This window comes from Nerophis lumbriciformis, linkage group LG13, assembly GCF_033978685.3.
Source record: "Nerophis lumbriciformis linkage group LG13, RoL_Nlum_v2.1, whole genome shotgun sequence".
Lineage (NCBI taxonomy): Eukaryota > Metazoa > Chordata > Actinopteri > Syngnathiformes > Syngnathidae > Nerophis > Nerophis lumbriciformis.
Genome location: NC_084560.2, coordinates 31,580,905 through 31,605,679, shown reverse-complemented (window position 1 = coordinate 31,605,679; position 24,775 = coordinate 31,580,905). Strand labels below are relative to the sequence as shown.

At 38.1% G+C, this 24,775-nt stretch overlaps 1 long non-coding RNA gene across 1 annotated transcript in view; it reads right to left on the bottom strand.

Moving 5' to 3' along the window:
• LOC133613168 (uncharacterized) overlaps positions 1–24,327 on the bottom strand; it is a 156,641-nt gene extending 132,314 nt beyond the window's left edge. Inside the window, exons 1-2 of the long non-coding RNA XR_009816415.2 lie at positions 24,244–24,327; positions 23,401–23,454 (exon numbers count right to left, since the gene is read on the bottom strand). This is a non-coding gene — a long non-coding RNA (uncharacterized lncRNA). The remainder of the gene's footprint in view (positions 1–23,400; positions 23,455–24,243) is intronic.
• Positions 24,328–24,775: the final 448 nt, after the last annotated feature.

Below are 24,775 nucleotides of genomic sequence, written 5' to 3'. Positions count from 1 at the left end.
GCAACAATTTGTATCTAAAATGTTCAACATAAAAATATGTTTTGATTAAATGTTGTCAAAACATTGTTATTTGCACTTTCCTTTCAGCACCTTAAGATGTGTGTTTCTGCCCAAATTTTGTACAGAACTGTACTTTTAGATAGTTTATATCACAGCCCATTTAGGCAGAAACCTTTTTAATTTACTTTTTTAACTAAAGATCTGTTTTTACAGAACTTTGCCTGGCTCTTATCTTGTTTATTTATACTGCAACCGGAATGAGCAGCAACAATATTTCAACTAATGTGTGTTTGCAAAAACTTTGCCAAACTTTGATTTTCCTTTTTTCCTTATTAACAAAGGATGTATGATTTTGCTAAACGTCTCTTTTTATTTGTATGTTTTTGCAGAGGAATGCTTGCACATACACAGTGACATATGCTTTGATCATGTGTGCATGCGCTATTACAGCAACAGTGCGAGCGTCTCACAGCTTTGCTTTCAGCATGACCTGTATAATCAGTGTCACATTAGCAACACAACAAATCAAACGCCGCCAGTCTCGCTTGCTCAACACGCACACACACACACACATGCTTGCTTAACGTGTGCGCCGCATGTCCTCCATCACACTCCCAGCTGGCCGCCACACACGGTGTCAAACAGATGCTAATTAATATGATAACTAATACCCATTACACAACACACAGGGCTCCAAAAGTGCTAATTTAATTTCCTCTTATTCAAAAAGAGAGGTGAGATGAATTTATATTACCAAAAAAAAGCACACAACAGACAAGCAAGATGCATCTGTTTGTTTCACAGCAAATATACATCATATTTATATTTTTGATATTTATAAATAAGATATCCATAAATTACCAGATCAAGTGGGAAAAAAAATCTGAATAATAAAACAAAAATAGCAATATTTTGACAATATTTCAATGAAAGTAGAAAAGGTGATGCAAAGGAACATAAACTTACTGGACAAAATATTAAGTGCACCTGCAGGACCTGTCTTATAAGGTGTAAAACTAACAGAAAGCTGTGGTTGGCTAAAAACTTCATTGCATAAATAATAAAATAGATAAGGTCTGAATAAGAGTCAGCTGATACATGCCAAAATCTGCACACATTCCTATTTGTGTTTATGAGGTTAATCTACTTTTCAGCAATTATTCTATTGGAAGTGTTTTGCCAAAATGTTATCAACAGCTCTTAGTATGTCGCATAGCACATCAAGCCACAATAAAAAACATATCACTAGTTCTGATACCGCCAGGCCCAAAATTAGATTAGATTGTAGGCTATAAGTGTACTTAATGGTGTGGTCGAGGAATCCAGAAATGCACTTTTTCCACAAACACATTTTTTAAGAATTGTCCAAATTAGCCGTGCATAATAGAAAAATTGCTAGCAGTATGCTAAAATAATCTAAGTCTAACTCAAAGTCTCCTGAGAGAAAATAAAAAAGATACAATGCGAAAAAGTGGTTAATATTATTATATTATGAATATTCATGTATTCATTGTTTGGGGTTTTTAACTAGTTTCTTCTTTATTTTTATTTTTTTAATTGCATGGAAGGCTGTACATACTGTCTACCAAACCACAAGTTCCCCACCATTTGACAAAGAGAACATGTTAACAATGTGAGCATTAGTGACATAACAAGTAGCGATGTAACCGTATGCCATAATCACTGTATGGTACGAACTTCTGGTGTGGGCGATTGGTATCCGCTGCCACAGAGCACCATTGGAGCACTAGAGCACTTGATGCATCTTTAATTGATTTATATTGATGCAGTTTTACATTAATTTTCATTTCACTAAATTAAGTGTTTATCACTTGCAACTTTTGAAAACAGAACATTCGATACAGAAAAAGTTGACTTACATTTATTAAATTCAAGGATATGTGTGCAAAACTGGAACATAAGTGCCCTATAATAAAGGAACTCGTCGGATCTCTCGGTGAGGTGGCTCAAAGAAAAGGGGTGGGATTAAATAAGTGTAAACTTCTTCTCACTCCTTTTCAAATATGTAAAAAAAATAAATAAATAAAAAGAAAGTCTAATGCTCATTTGTTTTAGTTTTTTATTCTCCATTGTTTTCATTTTGTTATAATGGCTGTTAAGGCTATAGCACTGTATTGAATCAGGCTTGCTCTTGTTTTTATGCATATTTGAAATAAAAATATATCAATCAATATATCAATCAATCAATACAGTCAGCAAATTTTCGAACTTTCTGCATTACTTTATTTAGAATAAATAAATCGATTAGCGATTATTGACGCTTACTAATCGATTTTATGTCCATGTCCTTGTCCGAATTGCGATGCATCTAAAAATCGAATATTTCCCCCACCTCTACGGCGCACCATTATTATTACCATCCATCCATCCATTTTCTACTGCTTGTCCCTTTCGGGGTCGTGGGGGATGATAGGGCCTATCCCAGCTACATTCGGGCAGAAGGCGGTGTACACCCTGGACAAGTCGCCACCTCATCGCAGGACCAACACTTACCATTAGCTTTTTTTTTTAATGAAAGTTCTTAAATTTCACCGCACCTAGTGTGTGTGTGACAATCATTGGCACTTAAACTTTAACTTTATTGGTTGATGTGCAGCATTAACAGTACCAGCTCGTAGCTCTGTTCCCTATCTCTACTGCAGCACACTGCTTTCGTCTCATCCATTGTCTTTGTCAGTTCACGTAGTTCAGGGGGCAGGCCCAGTGTTCCCAAACAAGAGACTTTAACCACAGAAGAGGGTTTTCAAGCTGTGGCTTCTCCTTGGCACTGTCGCTGTAGTCATGATTCCCTCTAGCCAAAGAAGCACTGTATTTGTTTAAGGGGTAGGTGTGTGAATATTTTGCGAGGAAGTTACACTTCCTGTCCCTCAATTAACATGTACCATGTGTAAACCAATGTTTCATACCAAAGTATTTGATTACAAATGCATGTTCACTGTAAAGAAACTGTGAGCTTAGTTGCCAGAGTTGTACAGTAAAAATAGAAGAAGTAGTGTTTTTTCTATTTACAATAATGTAACTTTAAAAACAACAATGGTAGATTTTACGGTAAAAAAAAAAAAAAAAGAAAGCAGCTCAGAATTTTACTGTAAAAATTAATGTGGTACTATTTTTTTAATAAACAATAATTTTTAAAAAGTTGACAATTTGCATTAAAATTAAGACAGATTTTGTTTTACCGTGTAGCAAGCTATCATAAACAACTAATGATGCTCGCCTTACATATTAATACCAAAGTCCTAATCCAACACTTGTTTCATGGAGTGGGGATAACATCGGCACCAGCTTGGCTCCTGCTACTGTAAACCTCCACGGGGGGGAATAATACAAGAGCGTCGACGAGAGGAAGGAAGAAAAGAAATGGGAAGGAAGGAAGGGATAGAATTGGCGAAACGACAAGTGTGGAAGAAGCGAGAGAAAGATGGAAGTCGATTGGGGCAAGGAACCGGTAGCGGGGTGGGGTGTGGGGGGGTGTTCGAGGGCGTGTGGCGGGCTCCAGCTGACATCGGCGGCCCCCAGTTTATGAGATGTGGTGATTAGTCAAAATGCTGCTAATCAATGACACATTCACGCCGGTTCCTGCTCTGTTGCTCCACACTAATTGGTCTATTCTGCCAGCAAATGGGGAGATGCTGTTAACCCCCATGCCACCCCACCCCACCACACCGGAGGGTTAGAAAAGGGGGCGGCAGCAAGGGGAAGGGGGGTCAAACATGCACATACTGTACATCTGTTCGGCTCTCAAGCATGTATCAGATTCTGCTACACAGAAAAAGGTCAAATTGAGACCGATTGAATTTGAGCAGCAGAGGATCTGAATCAACAATAAGGAGAGAATAGGGTCCTGTATTTGGGCGGGAGGTGGGGGCCCTCAGAGAAGAGGTCTTAAATTCAATTTAAGTTTGTTGAGTATTTAGATAATGTCTCCTAATGTAATGGTGAAATGTATTAGAGGCCAGGGTGGATCGTCACAATGCAACGGCAGCGCCACCAATGGCTGAGCACAGGCACTGCAGCACCACCACCAACATTCCCCCAACAGTTGTACCCATTAGCTTTACCCAGAGATGACATAAGATGGCCGGGGCACCATGGTGAAGCTAAAACACCTTTATGGTCAAGAAACATGCTTATTTGTAAAATAAGACAAATGTATGTACTTATGTATTTCATTAATTGAGGTAATATTTACATCCATCCATCTATTTTCATCAAACATATTTGCTGGACTGACACCAGTTTATTTATACCTTTTTGAGGGTATGACTGGAGATATCAATGATAGAATGACAACTGGCATTTCAATAATTATGTTTTTGTTTATTTTGTTATTTCTTTTCATACATTTCTTGATTAATATATTTGTTTTAATTACATTTATTTTTGTACTTTTTAAACACATTCACAATAATCTATGATCAATTTCAGTAGCACTGAGATTTTCAAATTATAAATGCATTGCAAATAAAAATAATTCAATATTTTCTTATTATTATTTCTCATTATATCCTAATCAGATTTTAAATACTGGTATGTCTATGTTACAGCTGGAATAACTAGTAAATTATGTTTATTGTTTTTAAAAAGCATAAATTAATTTAACACTTTTGTATTTTTAACAATTACAATTAATTAATTAATTAATTAAACCATTAACAATTAATTTAAGGCTGGTTCCTGCTACTGCTCCATGAGTTGACATTAAACCTATCTTTTTAATAACGTATTTAACAGAACCATAACTCTCAGTAGAAAAAAACAACCATGCAGTCAAGTAAACTGTATGATATAGTCATCAGAATTGTAAACATTACAAAAAATTATAATTTCTCAAGCACTGATAGATTTAAAAAAAATATATATATATATATATATATATATATATATATATATATATATATATATTGCATATGAAAGGGGTTCTATATTTATCTTTTCCATCCATCCATTTTCTACCTTGTCTCTTTTGGGGTTGCGGGTGTGCCGGAGCCTATCCCAGCTGCATTCAGGCGGTAGGCGGGGTACACCCTGGACAAGTCGCCACCTCATCGCATTGCCAACACAGATAGACAGACAACATTTTGGATTTTTAATCTTTTAATATAGTGGGAATAGGTTTATATTATAAAAAATAATATTTATTTTTTAACACTTTTACATTTTTAACAATTAAATGTAACTTTAGCCTGTATTCAACCTTTTTTAATAGAACCATACCTATCTTAGTTTAAAAACAACAAAAAAGTACTCCAATATACTATATTATCTTGAAATAAAAATGTAATACAATAAAAAAAATATATACTATAATAGGTTTGTTCCAGCACCTGCGCTAATTTGCCTTATATATACAAATGTATTGTGCATGTATGAAAATCAACCCCAAACTATTTCTTTAGTGGATTAAACACAAAACATAATATTATTCTTACATGTACTGTAATTGCAAATGACATTAAGGAGGATCAAATGTGAAGTAAACACTTGAAGCCAACGGATGCTGTTAAATACATGTTTATGTTTCAATATGGTCATTACAGCATTGCTAAAACAATAAATCCAAAGGACTTTTACACAGAACTGTATATTGTCCTCTTCCTACACTGCCTTTGCCACACACATACTCACGCACGCACACACAAGCACAAAGAGTCGGGTCATTGTGGGCTGTGTTGCTCTCACAGTGAGTGGCGCTGGTTAACAGTGATTTGCGTTGAAGAGCGCCACAAGAGGAGGGTTCACTCAAACACATGCCTGCTACTACCTAAATATTAGTCTCTCTCAATGTTTTCAGATTGGGTGATGGGGGTGAGGGGATGCAACGCCGCTGCAGTCATGTCCCCATGTGTGCGCGTGGGGGTAATTACATGCACGGGAAGAGGCTGTTTGGCGGGGTAAATAGAGTTGCAATTATTCTTTTAACCTAGCAGATTGTGACAAGCATCAACACTGGGGCGACTGGACACACGTTGGAGTGGTAAACAGTGGCAGACATTTTATTGGACATTCACTCACCACTGATGATGTAATGATAAAAACTCACAATATTAGCAACAATCTAATGAGGCCCTATACAAACAATATGACTTTACAGTCAAATCCACTAACTGTTGCAGATATCTATCTTTAATAATAAAGGTTGCGACAATCAATCAGTTGAAACCAAAAGTGTGGGCAATATTGGTAGGTGTTTCTCCTCGCCCTGAGTTTTTTATGATGTTCCTCCATGGTGATGACTTTCTTTTTCTTTGGAACACTGCCACCATAAGCTTGAGAGACCAGCAAAATGTTAACAATAATAAGGAATGTTATTATTTCTCATTGTAGCTGCGTGTGAGGCACACAGTGTATTCTGTAACTAGTTAACCACAAAATGTCGTAAAACAAGGACCACCTCTACATTTTTTTCCCAGAAATAATTTTCTTTTCTTTTTTCTAAACATCAAACATGCAAAAAAAAAAAAAAAACATGCTGTGCTTCTTTTGATAGTGAAGTAATTGAGACTGACTCAGCAGCCTGCTGGATGCAGCCATATTATAGTAATCCACTCCATTTTACCTCATTTGCTTCAAAATGTGATTAACAACTAAATAACAATAATAATCATGATGGTATAATTAGTGTTTCCAATATTTTTCTTTTCTTTTCTTTTTTTTTTTACTAAATCTAATTGCAGATTGGCCCTGCGATGAGGTGGCGACTTGTCCAGGGTGTACCCCGCCTTCCGCCTGATTGTAGCTGAGATAGGCTCCAGCGCCCCCCGCGACCCCGAAGGGAATAAGCGGTAGAAAATGGATGGATGGATAATTGCAGATTGTCCACTGCACTCCACTTTGACTTAGTCGCTTTGGGACGGAATTGATCAAGATCAATTGCACACAATCGTCAAAATTACCCAATATATCATTGAATTGACAAAATTACTAAATTGTAAATGATATGAACTGTATAGTTGGATTATATGTGTATTTAACTAATTCAATTCCTAAATTAAATTCATCCACGCTTATACAAAAGGATAAATACTGAGCAAACGTTTTTAAAAGTAAAATAATAGAGAGCACTGTATTTGTCCAGAATATGTCCTTGTCAATTTCTACCTTCTATACAAAACATTGACGCGACTGTGTGACACAAAATCAATTCATTCATTTTTATTATATGCACTCGCTGCAGTGTGAAGGTAAAATGCTCATTCAACAGCACGCAGAGGCGGGAAAGCACTTTTTTTTTTTATTTACCCTTCAAGACTTTACTTCAAATAGCTCTAGCCGCAGCTGCCTTTTGAATCAACACTTTTTTTCCCCCTATAACTACACTCACACATACACAATGCACATATACAAAGTGTTATTTCATGGATGCTCCTGAGTGATTGCTGCCTTTAGCGTCAATTATATCACCGAGCATTAAATAAATTAATAGCGGACATAAATCTTATAGACGACACGCTCTAAAAAGGATGGCCGCTTTTGAATCCAAATAAAAAGCGCATCATTTTCATATTAACACACAAGTTAGAGAATAAATATGACAGCGCACAGGCTCTTCTGCAACCACACACATACCAAGGCTAATAATGTTATCAGCTTAGATCACCAGCTCAGCAGATCTCAAACTGCATGTCACCTACGATAACTCATCGCACACACGCACGCACACACGCACGCACGCACGCACACACACACACACACACACACACACACACACGCACGCACGCACACACACACAAACACAAACACACACACACACACAAACACACACACACACACAGAGGAGTTGTGTGGCCCTTGTCAATAGGACGTTGAGGGTTTTGCCACTAATGACCAGTGTAGCGATAAGAGAGGAGAGGTTAATGTGTTGCTGTGGGTGATCAAGATAAAAACGATCCCTTCAAGCTTGCAGACAATGACACAGCCAGGGACGAGCAAGCGAGAGAGAGAAAAAAAAGAGAGAGAGCGTGGAAGAGCACAGGTGAGTATGAAAAAAGAAAAATACACAAAAAAAGAAGCCTTGCAAAAACATAATGCACTTTGCATACAAATGTATATCTATGGTGGGAATAATTACATTCATGCACATCATATAACAGGAAAAAAAGTAAAAAGTACTAAATTGTTGAAAATTATGATGACCTCTGCCTGCTAAACAAAAGCATTTGGAAGCCGCTGTGAATAGACCGGCCACAACATTAGGTACGCCTGCACTCTCTAGTCTCATAGAAAAATTCTGTCCTGCAGCACACCGAGTCGTTGGTTACTTCTAGGGATCAGCATAATTAAATAGGCAGTTAATAGTCAAGAATACGCTGTGTTGATTAATCGTGTCACAGCAAAGTTCACTTTTTTGGGAGAAAGATGCAGAAGGAAGTTTCAGAGGAGGAGACAGACGGGCATACAAGCGATGTCGAGGTACCATATTTTTGGGATCACAAGGCGCACCAGATAATAAGGCGCACTGTCGATACATAGGGCACACCATGTAATTGTATGGATGCATGTTTCATTATTTTGTAATATAAATGCGCCAAATGTGTAGTTAAATTTTTAAGTTTAAAAATGCTTTTATTTTGAAGTGACATTTACTGGAAGTGTTGTTGTGCTGCTATCATACTTTGTTGCATTTGACACCAGAAGAATAGACTAGCTTTCCAGTAATGTTTGCAACTCTCTAATTCTTAGAAATGCACCCAACAAGGCAAATTAATTTTTGTTACATTTATGTTCATTTTAGGACATTGTGTTATGCTTACATGCTGTGCATGTCAATTGTATATATTTGTTAAGCTAATATTGTCATATTTGTATTGCTTAAGTTTTCAAGGTGGATTTGAAGAGAAGGCTTCGGATAAACCCACTTGTGTCTGTACGTGCTTGGAGGGAGTTACACTCCGGATTATAAGACGCATTAAAGGGGTCATATTATGATTTTTTTTCTACATTTAAAACACTTCCTTGAGGTCATCATAAATACTGTATGTAATGGTGGTTCTTTGGTCAAAATGTTGCATAGGATGCAGAGTTTTACGTGGCTCCACTTCGACAGCGTCTTCACTCTGTCATCTACTGTTGCAGTTTTTAGCATTTCCATAGCTAGGTTACTGACAGATTAAGTTCGAACTATACGCTACTTTGTATTAGAAATGGCAACAGCGTAGGAAATGTGCATGTACAAGCCAGTCTGCCTCACAACAAGAGGATAGTGAAATAGAAGGAGCTTATTGACTACGGCGCTTACTACAATGACGGACCAGCACAAATTTTCGGGACTTATGCAAATGCCAAATACACAACAGCGGGTACCAATAAGTAAAAAAAAAAAAAAGGTTGGTTTCGCATAATAGGGCGATTTGCAAGGGGCGTTTTGCGTAAAGAAGCCTAGCACATGTCAAATGTGAATTATTGAATGACAAGGCCCTTCATATAAAATTTTACCCCAAACGTACTCCTAGCCACATCATGCTCTGTCACTCATAATAATATGAAATCACATTTATCTCTGGAACTACTGGTAGCTTTCTTGGCGAATGTCATTAATGTCAATTGCTAAACAGAACGTTGTGGGTCGATCCCCGGTTATAGCTGAAACTATGGAAAGGTTTTAAAGTTATGTTTTAATGACTGAATGAATGAATTGTAAAATTGTTTAATACGCAAAACTTCAAAAATCATGCTGATTGCCAAAGATGTTAGATAATAGAACACGCGATAGTTATACCTCAACTGAAAGCTTTTGTTATTCTGGATGTTCATTGTGTTGCTCAAGGTAATATTAATATGGTGCTGAGATACACATGATTTCAGCCTTTCAAAGCTCCTCTTGAACAACCAATTTTTGACCTTGGTATTTGTCAAATCCTAGTTACGGCCCTGTGTGCTATCATTAGCAGTGGAAACAGAAATATAACTGCAGTAGTCTACTGACCAGCAGTATCTTTTATCTTTTTCTTCAGTGGCATTTTTGTGTTCTCTTTCCCTGCTTTCTATTTCATCAGAAGCAGCGTGTAAGTGCAGATGTCATCTGGGCGTAACAAAACCAAACAGCAACCACCAAAGTATTTTTCATCACCACCAACAGACTATGTGCACTTATTTTATCATAGCACGTCCCCTTAATGTTAAAACACCATCAACATGAATGAGCACAACATCGATCAGTGGAAATGTGGGTTATTTAATATCAAGTTTGAGTCTTTAGTTGTTGAAATGAAATCCGCAGTGACTGGCTAATTGTTTTGGTAGCAGTTAAACTAGCATGTCGCTTGAGCGGTAATACTGTGGACAGGTGATCACGCCTGCCCTGAGCAGATGCGCAGAGGGTTGTGAAGTGAAGTGAAGTGAATTACATTTATATAGCGCTTTTTCTCAAGTGACTCAAAACGCTTTATATAGTGAAACCCAATATCTAAGTTACATTTAAACCAGTGTGGGTGGCACTGGGGGTAAAGTGTCTTGCCCAAGGAAACAACGGCAGTGACTCGGATGGCGGAAGCGGGGATCGAACCTGCAACCCTCAAGTTGCTGGCACGGTCGCTCTACCAACCGAGCTATACCGCCCCAAATTGGGTTGATATAGCGCTCGCATTGCTGGCTAACAACAATGTTTCTTTTCCACCAATCTTACTCTATTTGATCTACTATTTGTTATTTATTTTAAATAGCAAAATGAGAATCAATCGGTTGAAATCCGTATTCGCACGTGTGCCACCCTTTTATTTTTTCCTAGACGCACAATTCATTTTCAGACACATACGCGAGTAAATTTGGCACCCTACACAACTAGTTTGCGTTCTGTAAAAAAACATGACGCTGCATAGCATTTACTATTCCATTGTTGAAACAACTGCAAAAAAACCATGTAGGGGCCAAAACACATGGAAAATTTGACATACTTTACATAAATGTTTTTCTAAAACAATGCCACCAATAATCAACAAAGGACATTTGGTACATATACATACACTACAGTGGCATAACAATCAAATAATCGTTTCTTGATTCATTGTGAAATAAAGCAATGATGGCTAAATGGAGTGCAGTACTTGCAGCAGAGGTGCTGTTGATTCCATCCCGACTAGTTTGCTATATAAATAAGGACATATCATTATGCACAGTAACATTTCATATTTGATTTTAATTATTTGGTTGTCCAGGGTGTACACCGTCTTTCGCCCGATTGTAGCTGGGATAGGCTCCAGCGCCCCCCGCGACCCCGAAGGGAATAAGCGGTAGAAAATGGATGGATGGATGGGTAATCGCCACTCAGGGAGAGGTAAAACATACAGTAAATACTCAAATAATTGGCATAGGAATCAATTATTTGGTTGATTATTAATTAATAATTCAACTCATTGAAGCTAAACAGAGTGGATTACTGGTCTGCAACCAGCAGAGGTGCCATTGATTTACTCTGAATTCACTAGTTTGCTGTCTTAAAAAGTAATGAAGTCATATTTTATTGTTAAACTAACCGTTATGTGCGAAATGACACTTGTGTCGTGTACGTTTCCAAAAACAACAGTTACTTGTTTGACCATTTGTCATGCGAGTGTCGATGTATATATAAAGATCAACATAGGAATCAATTATTAAAATAATTGGTTGCTGAATAACAGAGTTTTAAAGTAAATAAAGTGAGCTACTCAGCTGCTGTTTAAAGAAGACAATTATTGAATTTGATTGCAAAAGTAACAGTCGTAAATAAATTATCTATGTATGTGTCAAGGCACATTTTCTGAAATATTGTTTAGTATTTTTATTTTTGCTTTCTTTGGAACAAAAGCAAACAATGGCTAATTAACAACCAATATTTGATTGTTAACTTTCTGTTTTTGGTCATGTCACTATTTGGCTGCAACAAGCAAAGGTACTGTATTTTGTCTGGGCTAGAACTGGTTTCCCGTCTAAAAAAGTAAAACCATTTTCTATTGTTACACAAATACTTTTTGTAAAAAAAAAACATGAATCAAGATATACACATGGAAAAACCCAGAAGTATTTTCCAACACCTAAAATATAAACAAAAATGTTTAAATGTGGCCCTGCGATGAGGTGGTGACTTGTTCAGGGTGTACCTCACTTTCCGCCTGAATCCTTAATAAATTACAAAACATAACGGCCATGCAGCATTACATGTTTATTGTAAAGAAAAAAAGATTACTCTGAATAAGTACATTGTTCTTACTATTTTTTTTTTTTAATAATACTATCGAACACGAACATGTATTTACACTGTAGGCAACTACAACCATAAACATGTTGTTAAATGCATGCTAAAAAAAATGGCATTAAATGGTGAACCCAAACTCCCCACTCCGCCTCCCAAACGTCCCCCTCCCTTCTCATCCTCCATCTGTGTGGCCGGCCTGGGTCGTCTGACATTTGGACACTTGTCAATCATCTCTTTCAATAGCCCAAACGGCAGGAAAAATGGAGTCGGGGGGTCAGAAACTCGGCATATCGCCATGGCAACAGCTGCATTGAAGTTCATAGCCTGCTGGGACTGTAGCGCTAAGTGTGTGTGTGTGTGTGTGTGTGTGTGTGTGTGTGTGTGTGTGTGTGTGTGTGTGTGTGTGAGAAAGTCCATTTTAGTTTGTGGTTCAAGTGTGTGTGCGTGTGTGTGTGTGCGTGTATGTGCCTCCTTGTGTGTCCAATTGTTCACCATCATCAGCCGGAAGCAAATACTCACCCCCACACCTGTTTTTTTTCCACTTTGCAACCTCCCATTTTGCCTTTTTTCCCCAAAATATTCCTTTTTTCAGTTGGGTTTTTTTTTCATTTCTACCTCGCGCCTCTAAGCGGCAGGTCAAAGATCAAGGCCCCACAGGAAATGCAGCAGCACCTCTCAGCACAAAATATGGCCACTTAATCTTTCACCTTTGCAAGTGTGCTTCACCTTGATCGTCCTACTCGCCCTCGCAGCGGCAAGACGCACTTTTCACGGCACCGCATTTTTACCTGCGACGACAACCCGAATCGGATTTTCAGGATCATTTTAAACAATTGTGAGACAATATCCATAAAGAAATATATATTTTGTAGGTATATGCTTTCAATAACCTTGCATCAAATACTAATATGCTTTGTACACAGAATTTGTAATTAGGTAAATATGTATTAAATGGATTAACAGTCTAATACACCAAATAATAAATATTGTAGGAGCCTAAATGCTGTTTAAGTTCATTTACATTTTATGGAAGGTGCTTTTTGTTTATTCAGCCAAAATGGGACTATTTACTTTATTTGCATGCTTAGAATAATCACAAGGTACACTTTATTTGAAATTATTACATTTGTCTAAATAATTTGATGACGTAACTGTTTGATTGCATATATGACGGAAGGATCTGTGTGGTAGGTTGGTTTTTGGACACAAGGTATTATGGGTAATGGCAGTCAGGTGCGGGGGAATTGAGCCACACAGTTTTTTTTTTTCACTCTTACTTTTTCTTACTCTTGCTTTTTCTAACTCTTACTGTAACAAACTCTCTTTATTTTGCCATTCATTTGTTCCCACATCGTTATTGTTTTACGTTTTTGAATAATTAAGTGACAAGTAAACGATACAAAACGAAGGGGAGCGTCTGGAGTTTGTTTGTTGTTGCCGCAGCAAGCGGAGCCAGGAGAAAGTAGAGGAGCGTCAAGCTAAAGGCCTCATTAGGAATCTACAAATATATTACCAATTACATTAAAGTACTACATATTTTAATAAACCAATACTTATAATACATTAAAAAAATATAATCACAATGAATTGCATTGAACTTTATGTAGCTGTTTATTTTCATTAATTTGATTTATTAATATTATGCATACATTATTTCATACCGGATTTATTTCAAGGCAAACTTATTTATTTGATCACCCATGTATTTATCATGTGACCTAAATAAATGATAAATGGGTTGTACTTGTATAGCGCTTTTCTACCTTCAAGGTACTCAAAGCGCTTTGACACTACTTCCACATTTACCCATTCACTCACACATTCACACACTGATGGAGGGAGCTGCCATGCAAGGCGCTAACCAGCACCCATCAGGAGCAAGGGTGAAGTGTCTTGCTCAGGACACAACGGACATGACGAGGTTGGTACTAGGTGGGGATTGAACCAGGGACCCTCGGGTCGCGCACGGCCACTCTTCCACTGCGCCTTGCCGTCCCCTAATGTATTAAATTAATTAACAATTTATTCAGTTCATGACCAGTCTATTTATCTCATGACCCCTTCATTATTGATATATTATTGATATTTACTGATATTTCTTATTCCCTGTATGTAATAAATGGCCCTTAATTTATGATACTGCAGCGCTTAGAAAGGCACTATGAAAAGTAGCAACTAAACCAAATGTATAAATCTGTCATGAAATAGGTAAATTGGTCATGAGACAAATGATTAGTACATTTACGGTATAAACCAATGCACAGATTCAATACAATTATTTCTGATTATATTGCAGTTAATTTAATTTCTGCACATTCAATAAAATTACCATAATAATTACTTGTTAATTTGCCATTTTATTCCAATTTATTTTGGCACAATAACACCTCGATTCCTAAACAGTGTTTTTTTTTAAATTATTATTATCATTATTCTGCGATGAGGTGGCGACTTGTCCAGGGTGTACCCCGCCTTCCGCCCGATTGTAGCTGAGATAGGCTCCAGCGCCCCCCGCGACCCCAAAGGGAATAAGCGGTAGAAAATGGATGGATGGATTATTATTATTATTATTTGGAATGTGTCAAAACTTCACAAGTACACTTTTCACTCTAGAGATCAACCATAGCAATAGCTTGTCTGGTCCCACCCCTGTGCCATAAGCAGCAAAAATAAAATAAAAAACGAAAGAAATAACCAACTAAAAGGTGGCGCTAGCTAAGTGTTGTACAGTTTATCCAGATTTGGGGTGTTTTTTGTGGTCCGTTAATGTTTAACAGCTTTCGTATAAAAAGTCGTACATGGGCAAAATTAACGGGAAAGGAAGTAAATTGTTTTGAGTATGGCTACAACTTAAACTGGGCACTAATGCTAACAATAAGCCAGATAACTTTACTGGAATGCTTTGAAGTTGTATTTCTTTAGCAACAGGTGGGATATTTCCTCCTAGCCTGCAGTCTAGAAAGGGGGCATATGTGAGGTAGCGCCACCTAGGACAGCAGAGGTGAACATACGGTGTCCAACATTGGGATTTTGAACACAAATAAGATATCTATAACATTTTGACCTTGTGTGTTTCTTAAAGTTAAAAGTTAAAGTTTGGCTAACAAACACACACGCACAAGTATTTGTGAACGTTGGGCCCAGAAAAGAGCTACAACCGAAACAGCAAATACTGTACAGCCGCTTGTGGTCTGCGATAAATATGAGGGATAATTTATGTTTCCAGTCGGGAAAATGGCTCCGATTGAGTCTGGAGGGACAATCTGGTGACCTGTTTAGTGAACACTTATCGCAGAGAGGCTCACCAAAGCTATTCACACGGCCCGTGCAGGTCGGCTGCTGCACAAACAGGCCCAAACGTTGACAGCATGGGAGAAATCACTTTAATGACGAGCTTGAAAATTGCTCAAAAATGGCATCTAGGAGGAAAATAATGGCACAATGTTTACAGTTTATTCTAGACTGGACGATTGGATTCTTTAAAGCAAATATGGGGGGGAAATGCGCAACCTTTATGGGCTAAACCAGCCACTAATAGCTGTTTGATGTGGATTAACATGCTCCATTACCCACAATGCACCAAGGGTGCCAGAATTATTTCACACACACGCTTTCCTTGCACCCACAGATGGACAAGGCCTGACTGGAATGGTGTAATTCTATGGGATAATTCATGGGATAATCTCCAGCCAGCAAAGCATTCGGCGCGCTGCCACCCAAGTTTGCCCACAGCCTGATTAGCGGGCGCTGCAGTGCCAGCCACTTGTAGTGACCAGCACAGCCAGCAGCCACTTTGCAACCTTGCAAAATAAACAAACAAGCAGAAGGAGAAGGGTGGGCAGAACACAAGCCCCCCCAGCACCACCTCTCGCTGATGCTTCACTAAAGGTTAAACACACATCAATTCCCAAACACACTAAAAAAAAAAGCCAACATGAGGTTTTTCATGATGTGGGATTGCCATCTTTTGGTGAGAATCAGTATCATCCCAAACCCAGAGCAAACTTTTACAGCAATGTGACAATAAATATTTAAATTTTTACAGCAACAATTACATTAACATAACTGCAGTATTATTAGAACATTCTAGTCTGATAGCAGTTTTAACCTTTTAAATATTGACATTCTGCATGCATGCAAATTGGAATTGAGAGCATTTCTTGTTTCATGTGTTGATAAATGCTGACATCTAGCGGCACAGACTAAACATAGCATCTATGTCAACATTTCTGTACCAGAAAACACCCCCCTCTAGTAATAGACAAGCTATTTAGCAAAATAAAAATGTAAATACTACCTATATTCTAGGTGGCGTTAGAAATTGGGTGAAAATCTTATTGAATTGGCTTTTCTAGTCAACTGCAGATGAAAGACATGAAATAACAAAAATATTCCATGACTATCTGTTGAAATAAATACTTAAAAAAAACAACTAAGAATATTGTCACGTCTATAATTTTGTTGATAGGTCAATACATAACAAAATAAATATACCATAATAAAAACATGTCAGTAATTTACTGTCATTAGAATAAATAATTAACAAAAATGTAATACCTGCGATGAGATGGCGACTTGTCCAGGGTGTACCCCGCCTTCCGCCCGATTGTAGCTGAGATAGGCTCCAGTGCCCCCCGCGACCCCAAAGGGAATAAGCGGTAGAAAATGGATGGATGGATGGTAAATACATCTACTAATGCATCAAAATATTCTGACTATGTCTTGCAAATATATCATTTTGGTTAAATTCACCTGTATATGGTTATTAATACAATTTAAATGTGTGAAGTAATATTAAATTCAGGTGAAATTGTAATAAAAAAAATATTAAAACAAAAACAATGATGAAATGTTCAATGTTTAAGTTGAAAACTTAGTGTACACCTGCATTTGGTCAAAGACACATTATAAATAAAATATAAATACATTAAATAATATTCAAAAGATAGTATTGGTGATGGGTAAAGTTAAAAAAATAAATATAAATGTACTTTGATCATCAAAGTAGTATGAAATTAATAAGGAACTCGGCAGATTTGAAGAAAAAAACTGTTAAAGTAGCTACTTAATAAAAAATAAAAAACATATATTATGTATTATAATTGTATAATTATGGGTCATTTTGTTAGACTGATTGATAATCTGTGTGATTTTTGTAAATAAAATAGAAAAAAAAACTTTATAGAGTGCTGTGACATTTATTAAAATGTATTTCCCACAAGTTTACTTTTACATCCAACATACACACACACACCAGGTATCATTCCTAGATTACTCACCATGAGTTTAGCTTTAATTGAGTTAAGAGTTAGAAGGAGCTCTTCAACATGTGTCCTGTAAGTCAAACAGGAAAAAAAATAAAAAATAAACCTTCCGGAAGCATCCCAGGATGTACCTTCTGCACACTTGGTAAGAATTCCAAAGAGTTAATGGAAAAAATAAGATGTGTGAAGCAGAGCGAGCGAACAGCGAGGAATGATGCGGATGGAGCCACGCATCACCTGTCGTCCACCCCACCCTCCCCCTGTGCCTTCATCTCTCACCTCCTCCTCTCGCTACATTTCCTTCCTCACTTGACCTGTTCGCTCCAGATCGGCGCCCGTGTGACACTTTTCTCTGAAAATAAAAAAATAAAGCAAAAAAAATCCCTCCGCCTGCTGTTTTTATCTCCCATCACGCCATTCGCCTCAGCACTTTCCCTCTAATGAGTTGTCCGCCCCGGCCCGACCATTACCAATTTTCTCCGATTTTGTGTACTAAGCCCCCCCCCCGCCCCTCCTGTGCTCCTCCATCCTGCTACTCTCCATCCCTCTCGCCTCCTTATATATCCTCAGCCTCTCCTTTGCCTTCTCTCCATCTCCGACAGCATGAATATATTATTATCTACACAATAGGGCCCTGCGTATTGTTTATGAATTACCAGCCTCGCGGCCAAACAAAGCCTATTTTCATAAGAAACCTCCATTTCATTTCAGCTCCAATTAGATTGGGGGGGCTGAAGAATAGGAGTCCTCAGGCCTCAGCCCCTAAGGATGGCAGGTCCATTCAGCTGCATTCAATGGGGCCTTATTGCTTCGCCGTACAAAAGAGCACGTGGACGAGCTTTCAGACTGAAACAGCCACCCAAAAAATGACTGGGAGACAGTACTGTACAATAACAAATCTTTAAAGAAAAGGACACTGAGTGCTTATCCTCCCGTCCCATCAATTCATCCCTCGCTCCTGGCTTTATTCTTCTCCGCCGCCGCTAGACTGTGGACATTAATGACAGACAGTTGAAAGAGCGAAAGGCAGAGGGGAAGAAAGAGGAGAAGAAAAGCGGCGGAGCGGCCCCGTTTTTCCCCCCCACAATGCACGTCAAGTCTAAATGATCACTGGCTTTCTGAATAGTCTCCTGTATGTACAAGTGTGTGTGTCGTTGATTGATTCCATGCTTTCAAAAGAGAAAGAGAGAGCGGACACACCGCCACAAGAAGAAGAAGAAGACCTTGGTGCTTCCCCTGAGCACCAACAATGGTGGCAGCTTCTCACTGTGACAAGCTGTCACTCTTTCCAACTATGTGTGGACTTTAAAAGGGGAGGGGTCAGGAGGGTGATAACACACCAGTTTGCTTCTTCACTTCACAGGTTCCTTCAAGCAGAAACTTGACACAATGGTAAAGTGAGCTTATGATGCAGCCAGCGTGGAGGAAAAAGGTACACTTTGGTACTTTAAGGGGTATACTGTAGTTGCTTGGCACTTGAGGAGCATTGATGACAAAAATACATTTTGAAGGATATGGGTACTCCGGTTTCCTCCCACCTACAAAGACATGCACCTGGGGATAGTTTGATTAGCAACACTAAAAAATTGGCCCTAGTGTGTGAACGTGAGTGTGAATGTTGTCTGTCTATCTGTGTTGGCCCTGCGATGAGGTGGCGACTTGTCCAGGGTGTACCCCGCCTACCGCCGGAATGCAGCTGAGATAGGCTCCAGCACCCCCCTCGACACCGAAAGGGACAAGCGGTAGAAAATGGATGGATGGATGCACAAAGCAAAGTATGACAGCATTTAAGAATGATCTGAGAGATCAAAGTTGGGACAATGTATACATTAAAAGTGGTGTAGCTGATGCATATAGTAATTTATTTAACACTTTCATGATGCTTTATGACAAAAATGTGTTCATTGAAACAACTCAACCATGGATGACAAAAGGACTAAAAATGCTTGCAACAAGAATAATGAATTATATAGAACATTTATAACACACAGATCTACAGAGGCAGAAAACAAGTACAAAATGTATAGAACAAGCTAACTAGCATACTACGAACATGTCGGAAAGACTATTACAGTCAATTATTAGACAAGAACAAAAACATCATGAGAGGAACAAGGGGCATCCTAAATAGCATCATTAAAAAAATGATGTTCAGGGATACTACCAACATTTCTCAAACTGAAACCTAAAAAATTACACTATGAACAAAGTAGTTAGAAGGTTGTAATAACCATTTTGTAAATATTGGGCCAAATCTGGAGGAAAAGATTCCAGATCAGTTGAGGACTTGAATGACGCTATAGACAGAATGCCCAACTCAATGTTCCGCAAGTGTGTGACAAATAAGTCAATTAATTAATATAGTGAAACATTTTAAATCAAGAGCTCAACTGATTATAACAAAATTGACATGGAAACTATGAAAAAGGTTATTGAACAGATTTCAAAACCTTTAACATACAGTATATTGGTAACCTATCATATCAAACTTGATGCATGCTCAAAATAAACTGACACCAACCAACCAACCAGGCTTAACCCCTTAAAGGGGAATTGTACTTTTTTTTTAGAAGTTTGGCTATCATTTACAATCATTATGTAAGACAAGAACACAGATGGTTTCTTTAATGCATTCTAAATAACAAATAAATGCGATCAAAAGACAGCTCACAATGGAGCCTATGGGAGTCGCTCTATTCTGCCTATAAAAAAGTATTATTTATGTATATGCTGTAATGTAATGTAGTAACAGGCACATTTATAATAACATTTAATATTTACGTATTTTGCTCATTTTAAGTATACTCGGCGCATTAATTTCAAAAACGCATCACGTTTGCTTTTTTTTTTCGAATATCACTGATGACAACTCACTGCAGACTTCTTGAGAGCCAAAAAACATATCTGTGTGTTATAAATGTTCTATATAATGTCTACTAGGGCTGGGCGATATATATGAAATATACTCGATATATCGTGGGTTTGTCTCTGCGCGATGTAGAAAATCACTATTTCGTGAGTACCGTATTTTTCGGACTATAAGGCGCAGTTTTTTTCATAGTTTGGCCGGGCTCCAGTGCAACTTATATATGTTTTTTTCCTTTTTTACTATGCATTTTCGGCAGGTGCGACTTATACTCCGGTGCGACTTATACTCCGAAAAATACGGTATTCGAGTATACGTTCTCACGCAGTTGTTTTTAGTTGCAGGCACTACACTACAGGCTTTTCTCACTCTTTCTTATCTCTCCTTCGCACAGAGATATAAAACAAGCGCACCTTCTTACATACGTCACATACTGTCGCGCGTGCAACGTCATACGCCCTCGCGGAGCAAAGAGGTAGCGGCATGAGTAAAGTTAGCAGTGGCAGGTGGTGCAAGCGGAGCGGTGCGGGTGGTAATACGAGAGAGAGAAGGTGTGAATCTGGTAACAAATGGAGGAAGAATATAATTCCCAAGAAAAATAGCACAGGGTCCATCGTCTGGCGGTGGTTTGGCTTCAAGCGGGAAGATGTTGAACAGACCACCGTAATATGTCAAGTATGCGGCAAAAGCGTTGCTACAAAAAGTAGCAGCACTACTAATTTGTAGCATCATTTGAAAAGTCACCTGCTAGAGAATGAAGAGTGCTTGAAACACTGCATGTCAACACCTCCGGCAGGTGCCACACCAACAAAATGCCAAAACAACCAGCACTGACCCAATTGAGCCTGGCGTCTTCCATTTCTAGATCAACAAAAAATAGTCAAAAACAGAAGGAGATAACGTCCGCAGTAACTTACCACATAGCGAAGGACATACACAACTTGATTTCCTATAATGCAGTTAATTTTTATTTTACACTTTTTTAAATATCTTGTGTGACATCATGCACAAAAGTGCACTTTATTTGTTTAAAATATTGTAGAGGCGTTCTTTACAAAAAGTGTACTTTAATATAGTGTTGTTTTGATATGTCATCTTAGTGACATCATGCACAAAAGTGCACTCATAGCTTGTTTTAAAATGTCTCTGACAATCTTGCACTTTCTGTTTTGAAATGACATGAATGTTTGCGCCAGCTTAATAACTGTTTAATAAATACAGTTTTGGTAAATTGACTTAGTTGTGATTTCCCTTAGCATGAAAGTTTAAAATGAGCATACCGGTATATTAATGCAGTATGAACAAGAATGTTTTAATGTAGACACATAGAATCATCATACTGGTGTGATTAAATGCATCAAGTGTTCATTCAAGGCTAAGACAAAATATCGAGATATATATCGTGTATCGTGACATGGCCTAAAAATATCGAGATATTAATAAAAGGCCATATCACCCAGCCCTAATGTCTACTGTCATTAGGATGCCGACTGCTAGGATGGTCATATATTTCCATTTAGATGAAGAATGACTCATAATCTTCACGAAGAAAAGGGGGATGGAACCATGCATCTTTTTGTGTATTTCTTGGCATTTCTGGGTCTAAATTTGATGCCAAAGTTGACCAACTCGTCGGAATACGTCCTCATTCTTCTGTGATCCAGGTGAGAGGCATGATTTATAATCTAAGATAAACTTCCACAAGAAAGGAAGCAGTTCACTAGTCAATCATGTCAACATTGCCACATAAGCTTGTGATCATGGCGCTGCTATAAATAGTTAATCTGCGTTAGCACTTATAATGACAATACCACTAATACTTGGTTAATATTCAAGTCACGAAATGTAAATGGAGTATTGTTGGTGCTTTTTGGATGTTTTAATTGGGCTTTATGGTCGGAATAGAGGACCTCCCATTAGCTCCGTTGGAAGCGGACTTTTATTTACGAGTTAGAATGCATTTTTTTTAAATACATCCATCGTCATATATTTCATAATGATTGTGAGAGACCAAAAAAATTCCCAAAAAAGTAGGGTTCCCCTTTAAAGGTGCTGCTCTAAGACCACCTTCTCCAAGGCATGGCTGTCACCTCATCGCAGGGCCAACACAGATAGACAACATTCACACTCACATTCACACACTAGGGCCAATTTAGTGTTGCCAATCAACCTATCCCCAGGTGCATGTCTTTGGAGGTGGGCGGAAGCCGGAGTACCCGAAGGGAACCCACGCAGTCAGGGGGAGAACATACAAACTCCACACAGAAAGATCCCGAGCCCGGGATTGAACTCAGGACTACTCAGGACCTTCGTATTGTGAGGCACATGCACTAACCCCTGTTCCGGCGTGCTGCCCATGTCAGTGTCATTTAAGGTAAAAATGGCTAGTAGTAAAAAAAAAAATGCAAATGCTGCTTAAGTAAAACAAACATACAGAGGTCACATGACAGGACCCACTTTTATCTGGCAAGATCTGCTGCACAGGTCGAATGAGAACTAGGCTTTTGTTGCCCGTGAGGCAAGTATTCAATGGAAAACAAAAGGCAGCAGTTTTCATTACTAACTAGTGGACAAGGTGAGAGTCACGGTTAAAAAGGTTGACATCTGCGTTTATGCTTTTAGTAGATGAACAATAGATTTCAATAGAGTGGCACTTTAAAAACAAAAGTTTGCAAACACAAAGCACCATCAATACATGCATGTCTAGGTTGCCATAAATTCAATAATTATCATGCAAACAAATTTAAACTTACCTGACTGAACTAGGTTGACAAGCTAAAAAGATACACAATTGAACGGTGTTTTACTATAATACTATGCTGATATGTGGGCTAACATAAAATATAATCTAACAATTTGACTCTCCTGTGCAGCTAAATTCCAGAACTTGTACTGGACGTGGGATCTGAGCCGAGGATGTTGTTGTGGCTTATGCAGCCCTTTGAGACACTCGTGATTGTGCTATATAAATAAACTTTGATTGATTGATTTTATTAGACTCTATAAGTGTATTCATTCAAGTATTTAAATGATTATTTTACAAAATGTATTAGTATTATGGCTTGGTAGTGTGGAAGTACCTGTAACCTTGGACGTGTTCAGGTCCCACGAGGCTTTCTGAGGAGGACGTCTACCTAAAGTAGAGGACCAATGAGTTTTGTTGTTGTTGCAAACGCAACATATCAAAAATTCCTTTCATATTTTCAACAGAGGAATAAAAAAGTGGTTAAATTGACCCAGAAGGACAAATGTGGCCTAATGGGGCCTGGTATTCCTTCCTAGAGCACATTATTGATTGAAACGTTTAGTAGATTGCACAGTACAGTACATTTTCCGTACAATTGACCACTAAATGGTAACACCCGAATAAGTTTTTCAACTTGTTTAAGTCGGGGTCCACGTTAATCAATTCATGGTACAAATATATACAATCAGCAAAACACATTCATCACACAAAGTTAATCATCAGAGTATATACATCGAATTATTTACATTATTTACAATCCGGGGGGTGGGATGTGGAGGGGGTTGGGGCGGGGGGGTTAGGTTTGGTTGATATCAGCACTTCAGTCATCAACAATTATATCATCTGAGAAATGGACATTGTAACAGTGTAGGTCTGAGTGAACAAATGAATGTTTTGGTATGAAGGGAATATATCCAGAAAAGCACACAATTAAAATAATGAAAAGGCATTTCAACAATAAAAGAAGCAAATATGCAAAGTTTAGCTTATCAAACACAAAAGACAGAATCCACCATTCTGACTTCATGGCAAGTCGCACACTACTTCCTCGTCGTTATATAAATGCCATTTTAATGAACTTTGTTGGCTACTTTAAGTGGTGAAACATTACAATACATGTTTTATTTTCATACAATCACTGAAGACATGTTATTCTTAGTTTAAAACATGTGTTTACCTTGGAGGTTTGAGCGGATCTGTTTACGCAGTTGAAAATGCCGCCATTTCTTTCGAATCCAAAAATGGCGGCCGGAAGTCAGGCCCATAGATGGCATGAAAGGCAAACCTGTGCAGGAGTTGTGTAATTATGTAGTAGTTCCAGAAGGTGCACAAAAGTCCCCAGCAGCATTAATATAATCATGTACCTTAAGGATTACTACTCAGAATTTTTTTTTCATCTTTGTTGATTCTACATTGTTTATGCTGACGATAAAAAGTTAAATGGATGGGAGCTGAAGCTGTATTTTCTTTCAAGGTCACCAGGTGGCGACCCTTTTCAAAAGGGGAGTTAACAGAGGGTTACAAGATGGAAACTTTACATCAATATGAGCTTATCAGGAACTAGTTTTCAGCCGTGTTAGGGCTGCGTTACGGTTGTTGGCACGAATTGATGTTGTTACAGAGCTATTTATTTAACAATGTTTATTATTGTGGTTTGCAGTGTTGCAGAACTGCAGCATGTCATACTGAATGCTTTATCTAAAAATACC